Source organism: Streptopelia decaocto (assembly GCF_964273445.1).
Source record: "Streptopelia decaocto genome assembly, chromosome: 16".
NCBI classification, from domain to species: domain Eukaryota; kingdom Metazoa; phylum Chordata; class Aves; order Columbiformes; family Columbidae; genus Streptopelia; species Streptopelia decaocto.
In genome coordinates, this window is record NC_138671.1 from 1,011,675 (window position 1) to 1,019,188 (window position 7,514).

Here is a 7,514-nt window from a genome sequence, read left to right on the forward strand (position 1 = left end):
GACCCTCTGCTGCCGCCTGTGCCAGGCTCAACGCCGCGCACCCGGCTCCCGGGACACGTCCCTGCTCGCAGCACGGAGCACCCGGCTCCCGGCACAGCCGTGAGCGAACGCACCAGCCGCGTGTGCTCCGGCACAGCCCAGGCCATGGCAAACTCTGCCAGCACTTGCCAAGGAGCTCAAGAGCCATCTTCTACGGCTGGAGGATGCACAGCTGAACCTGGGAGGAGCGGGGGGTGGCGTTCCCCCTCCTTTCAGCTGGTTTCCATGGTGAACACACTTTGTACCGTGAATGTCACCATTTTCCCTGGATAGTGGGACAGCAAGAGAGAAAATGACTCACTGAAAAAGAGCCTTTTGAACGCTGACGGGGAGCAGAGCGCGGTGACAGGAGCCTTTCCATGGGGACCGTCAGCTGAGCCGCCCCTCGGCTGCAGCTCGGGAACCAGCGTTTTGCAAACAAACCACCCTCCGAACCAGCAGGCCCGGGAGCTCCAGCTGCTCCTGCCTCAGTTTCTCCACCTGCGCAACCAGCGACCTGGGAGCCAGGACCAGCACAGCCTGGGCAGGTTCTGTGCTGTGGCAGGGCCACCACCACCACCGTGACCCGCCACCGTGACCCACTGCGACCCACCGCCACCGTGACCCACCGCCACCGTGACCCACTGCGACCCACCGCCACCACCCCGCTGCCGGGGCTGCCAGCGCTGCCCTTCCCCATCACCACAGCACCGGTGTTCGGTACGGCCATGGGAATGTGGCAGCATTTCAGCAGCCAAATACTCCCCAAACCAAGTCAAACGCACCTGCAGCAGTAGTGCCGGAGCACAGGGGTGCAGGGCCACCGAGAGCACCAGGACGCAGGGACACCAAGAGCACCGGGACACAGGGACACCAAGAGCACTGGACACAGGCTGCGTGCGGTGCGAGGGACCGCAGGGCTCTCAAGAGAAGACGGGGGTCCCACTGCATCCTGCACCCCATCCTGAGGCTCTGCCCCCCTCCCAGGAGCAGGGTCCCTGGCAGCCTGCTCACACATCTGCCGCCACGATGGCCTCTGTGCCAAGGCCACCGTGCTCGGAGCCAGGGCCGGCCCTGCAGGGTGGGCACAGGCGGGGGTTTGGTGGCAGCAGTGGGGTCACAGCTCCAGGTCCAGCCCCAGCAAACAGGAGCAGAACGGTAATGGAGAGAGACGGGGGATGCGGGGTGCAGTGGGGTTCAGTGGGGCACACACTGCCCTCCCATCCCATGGTGCTGCCGCCGCACACCCCGCAGCAGGCAGAGCCCTGCCCAGCGCTGCCCGCAGCCCCCAGCCCGTTGCATTGCCCACCCAGCCTGGGTCGCAGCCTCAAACCCCGGTTCCTAGCGGGGACACAAAAAGGCCAGCAGGACCCGGGGTGCCACCCCTGCAGCGTGATGCTGCTGCCCGTGACACTGGCCACCGTGCACGGCCCTTCCCTTTGCTGACTCACGTTTGCCGGGTGCCTGCGGCCGCCTGGCCGGCCATAGCCGCTGCCGCTGCCGCTGCTGCTGCGGGCTGCACGACGCTGCGGCCGCCGCTCGTCGGTCCCCGGTGCCGCGCGGAGCCCGGCGCGGCGAGCGGTGGCTGACGTGTGCGGGAGGGACGAGCCGGGGCTACCGCACAGCCCGGCGGCTGCTCCAGCCCGGGGTGATGCTGCGTGCGGGGCCACGGGCGGGCGGCACCCGGCTCCTGCCCACCCAGCCGCTGCAGGCAGGGCTGCCCAGCACCCCGCACCAGGCACAGCACCGGCAGCAGCCGCGGGGCGCACGGCACAGCACCCCACGGCCCCTGCGCCCACCTGGCCTCTCGCTGTAGGACCTGGTGCAAGACACAGTCCCCTGCCTCAGTTTCCCCATCTGTAGTTCACTCAGGGTGGCGGCCCCCAGGACCGTGGAGGGGCTGCACGGAGGGATGAGGGCTCGCAGGCCAGACCCCGCACCGCAGGGGCAGCCCCTGCAGCAGGTGCCCGGCTGGGAGAGGCAGGATTGGGGCAGCAAGCAGGGCAGGATTGGGGCAGCGAGCAGTGCACGATCCGAACACACAGGACCCATCGGCACTCCCAGCCGCGGGCCCCATGCTGCCCTGGTAACGTGTGAGCCCCCAGGTCCGTGGGCAGCTTCCAGGAAAGCGATTTCACACCCCACCGGCCGAGCGCTCTGCTCACCCACACGCATCCAGGCAGCACGAAACCATCCGCTGCCATTTAGCCTGCAAACGCGCGGCTGCTCCTCGCAGCCTGGCTGCGGCTCCAGAGGGAAACTGAGGCAGCTGGGCCGTGGGGAAGAAGCGTGACGGCCCCGGGTCTGCTCCCCCGGGCCCAGAGCGGGGCTGGCACCACCCCCGCTGCCGCCCAGCAGCCCGGCACGGCGCCGGCACCCGCGGCGTCCTCCCGAGTCACCGCCAGAGCCCCACGGCGGGCGGTCAAACCTGGGGCGCGAGGAAGCAGCACCCTGCACCCCCCAGCCCTGGAGAGCCCCTCCCACCAGAAACAGCCAGAGCCACCCAGGCACCCCCTCCGGTGATTAACAGATCCACTAATTTGAAATGCAAGGCACGCCTTGTTAATCTGGTCTCCTTTATGCATCTTCTAATGTGGGCTTATTTAACCAACGCAGAAGTATTTTTGAAAGGACTGATTCTTGCCTCTTAATTCTGGTTTTATCATCTTGGGATGAATTTGCAGTAAAAAAGTAATTAGACGGAAAATAAAATATCATCCATCATTTTCTAATGTGACGAAATAAAAATTAGGGCTGTAATAAGTAGAGGCCACGCCGCATCATTGTTGTGCACACACCAAGCGCCTCAGCCTGATGAGAAACAAAAAGGCAAGTTCCCCATGAAAGCCCTCCCGGCTGCAGAGCCGGGCTCCCGCCGCACCGCCCAGCGCCATCGCTTCTGAGGAAACAATAACAGATAACAAAGTGTGCAGAGCAAGGTTCGATTGATTATTTAAACCAATTCTCCTGCTCAGCGTTTCAAACCAGATCTGCGCCGGGCGCTGCAAAGCCGCCCACGCTGGCAGGGATGCTCCGGCTGCAGCGCGGCAAACCCGCCGCCCCGAGAGGCCCGACCGACCTCGGCCCCCGTGCCCGGGGGGAGCGTCACCCCCGCGCTGCCCCCGCCAGCCCGTGCCGGGACCGGTGCCAGCACCAGGGCTGCCCCTGAGCGCGGCACCGCGGTCCTGCCAGCGTGCGGCACCGGCCGAGACGAGGCCCTGGCCAGAGCCGCGTTTACGTAACAGCGGGAGAGGCAGCGCGGAGCCTATTTTTATCAGAAACGCTCGGAGGCGTTATGAAACCAGGAGCTTCGGCTCTGGAGCGGAGCGGCGAGCGGGGCCCAGCGCGGCAGGGGATGCGCCACGGAAACCTGGGCAGGGTCTGGCGGCTGCGGCAGCCCCCGGGGCTCTGACCCGCCGCAGGGGACCCCTCGCTGCCATCGAGCCCGGAGCTGCCCCGGCGGTGCAGCCGGGTGCTCCCCGGGGCTCCTCCCGCCCGCCGCACAGCCCAGAGCCCAGAGCCACGCGGTGCCGTCACCACGAGGATCACCGTGCAGCACCACGGGCACGTCACAGCCCCGCGCACCCAAATGCCACCCAAAAGCAGCAGGGCCCAGGGACCGCCGGCAATGGGCTCTGCCACAGCTACAGTGCTGGCAGCATGGGAGGCGAACGGAGCCACCCTGAGCCGCAATGGCCAATGCCAGCCCTGAGCAGCAACGTGTGCCGAGGGCCTCATGCGGCATCAGGGCACAGTGGCCACCCCGCGCTGCTGGGGCCACCGGCAGGACGTCCCCACCGCAGCCCCAAGCCGCAGGGAGCGGCGCAGCAGCAAGGTGCTCATGGCACTGATGGGGGTGCTCAGTGCCAGCCAGCCTGGCACCCCCTGCGCCACGCCTGCTCCCGGCCAGCCCCACGGCGCCCAAATCACCCATCGGCCACGTGCACACGACACGGACCAGAGAGCCCACAAAATCCCCTGACTGCTGTGGCGATGGCGGCGGGATGGCTCGCGGCTGGGAGCGGGTCTCAGCCCAGCTCCAAACACCAGCCTGGGGCGCAGCCAGCGCGGCAGGGGAGCCCGGGAGGAGCACACGGCCTCACCGGCACTCAGAACGGTGACGGGGCAGCCTGGCAGCGGGACAGCCCGGCACAGCCAGGGCGGGAGCCTGGCAGCACTCCTGCCCATGGCAGAGCCGGTCCCTGCCCAGCCGGGCGGGCAGCGCTGCTCCATTTACTGCGTTTGCCTACGCTGGAATTTTCCTTCACTCCAGTAATTAAAACGAACCGCTTTCACACGGCTGCTGGCACCAGGCTGCGCAGGAGGACGCTGCCCGCGGCTGGCAGAGGGGAAGGGACGGGAACCGGGACCCCCGATGCTCGCTGCATTCATCCTGGGCTGGGTGACAGTGGCTCTGCAGGAGCCCCTGGACCTGCTCCCCCTTCCTCTGGTGCCAAACCCTCCCATGCTCACCAGCCCCACGTCCCCTCCATCCTCCGGCCAGCCCCGAGCCGTGCACCAGCTCCTGTGCACCCCGGCGCTCCCGTCCCCCTCGCGTCCCCAGCCAGGCTGGAGCGGCTCAGAGCTCAGCCCACGGCAGGCGGTCTCACGGCAGTGATTGCCCTAAGACGGCCGTGCAGCACGCTCCGACGATGCTTCCCCGGGCTGTCGGGGGGGTTAATGCCCAGAGGAGATTTATTTTCCTGCCACTGGGCACGCTGAGTCAGCACAGCTTGGCTCCTCTCCGTGCCAGCACCGTCACCCTCCGGCGCTCCCACGGCTGCCCCAGCCTGGCACCCGGCACCGCGTCCTCGCAGGGTCCCTCCAGCTCAGCCCACCCCGACGGGCACAGCCCCGTGCCGGGCCATGCGCCGGGGCAGGCGCAGCTGGGGATGAGCAGTGGCTGCGGGACAGGCTGCGACATCCCCCCTGCATCCCAGAGAGCCAGGTCAGAGCCGCTTTCACCTGAGCGCAGGAGCTGCCCGACCTGTTGGGGATTTTGCAGCCCAGGGCGTTAGCGGGATGGAGAGGCAGCAGAACACAAACTAGGGAAACCCGGGAAGCACGAGTTGCCCACCCTGCCTGCCCTGCCTGCCGGCGACCAGCACCAGGCAGGCTCCGGCTAAATACAGGCCCTTCCAGCAGGAAGGATGCGACCGTGCATGCAGGTGCCCCCCGAGCCCCCGCCACAGCCCCAAGCCGCGCAGCGTGCTGGCAGTGCCAGCTCTGCCCTGTGTCCCCGGTGCTGGCTCAGGTTGAGGCAGCTGTGGCACGATGAGACGGCAGCAGAGCACACGGTGCGGGGCAGACGGAGCCCTGGGGCTGCTCCGGCACACCGTGTCCCACAAAGGCCAGGAGCACCAGGCAGGGAGCCCGTGAGTCACAGCCCGCTCCCGCCCTGGCAACACGGAGCCCTTTCAACCCCGGCATATTAATTTCTCCTAATTGGCCTTGACAGGGATCCGTATTGCCATCCAGAATGCAACCGCCCGTGTGCGTGGGGAGGGAGCGGCACACGGAGCGGGGAAGGGGGAGCAAGCGGCACCCCCGGGGAGCGGCGCTGCCAGATCTGTCCCCCCGCAGCGTGGGGTCCCGCTGCCCTGCAGCACCGCAGCGCCAGCGCCACCCCCGCGGCAGCCCGGCTGTGCCGGGGCAGGGGCTCCCACGCGCTGCCCACCACTGCCCACCCGGCACCCTGCGGGCACTGGGGGGCACCGGGACTCAACCCCCCGTGGTGTGCCCGGCCCCGAGCCTGCCAGCCCGACAGACGGACGGGCCCCGCGCCGCTGGCACCTTGTGGGAAACGTACGGCGAGGAGGACGGCAGCCCCGGTGCTGCCACAGCCGTGCTGGGGGTTTTGCTTCCCCCATTGCTGCCACCCCCAACTCTCCCTGCCCCAAATCTGCCCTTTGCATCCAGCCCCAGCTGCACCTTCCTCCTGTCTCCCCCGGTGTCGCCAGCAGCCAGCGGCACAGTTGGCACCGGGGTGGGAGCACGGAGAGTGCCTGGCCCTGGCTTTTGGCTGCCAGGGTCCTTCTGGGTGCTATGGCCTTTTGCCACCACCGTCCCCCAAGTCCCTTCCCATCCCCGTGCCAGGAGCAGATGGTGACAGCAGACACGGAACGCCAGCACTCGCCAAGCTGTTGCCACTGTGTGGCGGGACTGAAAACATGGAGCTGGGGGACCCCCCCATCCCTCCCCAGCACCTGGAGTCCCCGCGTGGGTACAGGGGCCAGGGCGGGTCACACAGCGGAGCGGGGAGCGGCGATGTCACAGCCACCGGCAGCCAGAGACACCTCGCAGCCCCCATGGGACACGGAGGGAGGCCAGGGCGGGTGAGGGGAGGAGAAAATGGGGAAGAAGAAATAAGTGGGGAAGAAGAAATAGGTGGGGGAGAAAGGATGTTTCTCACAATTTCAAAATGCACTCCTGGGTCTAAGACAGGGAAGTGCGGGCTGGGAGTGGGCAGGGCGGGCAGGGCGGGCAGCGCAGGCAGGGGGCGAGGGAGGGAGCAGCCCCTTCCCCCAGCAGAGACGCCCTCACGTCCCCCAGCAGCTTCACTGCCAGGGAACCGGGGGCTGCTGACCCCAGCGCAAAGCGCTGCCCACCCAGGCGGCACAGGGACGCGGCACTTCTGCCCGGTGCCTCCAAGCAGCATCTGCTCGGCCGGGCTGCGGCAGGTCACGGCGCTTCCAGGGCAGGGAGCCGGCACCCAGTTCCCTGGGAAGCCCAGGGATGGGGCTCCGGGCTCGGGGCAGCCGGCGTGGCAGCGTCCCTCACCGGTGGGGCAGTCAGTGCTCTGCCGGTGGCTCCAGCGCTCCATGCACCATGCGGGAGCATCTCTGGGTCTGGCCTGTGGATGGGCAAAGGGAGACGGGAACCAGGAGGCCGTGGGGCTGGGACCCCACTAGGAGCCAGCGCGTCCCCCTGCGCGGTGCACACCGGCCGGGGCAGCCGGCACAGCCCAGCGTGGGCACGTGTGGTGGCTGAGCCGAGCAGCCTCGCCAAAAACATGAGCTGAGGCCAGAGCACGGGCTGCTGCAGTTGGCACATCCCCTCGGCACCCCCGGGTGACACCACTGTCACCGCTCCCCACTGCTGGCTCAGCCCACCGCCCGGCCCCAGCAGCTGTGGCTTCTCCCTGTCCCTCCCCAGGGGACACAGGGACATGACACCAGGAGCTGGAGCCCCCAGGTCTGTCCTGTCCCCCGTCCCCAGCCACGGTGCCACCGCGTCCCACAAAGCGCTTCCTCCTCCTCTTCCAGACCGGCACAAGCAAACCCCAGGGAAACCGGGCTGGCGCAGGCAGGAGGTGCTGCCAACGGACAAAACCAACAAAGCCGTGAAACAGAGAGCAGGGTTTGCTCCCCACTTGGCTCCTCTCCCTGCCGGTTCCCGTGGGTGGCAGCCGAGCCCTGGCCTGGGTGCGCGGCAGCACGGCGATCAGCAGCGATGGAAACCGTCTTGCAGAAGGATTTTTAAATCAAACGTGCCCT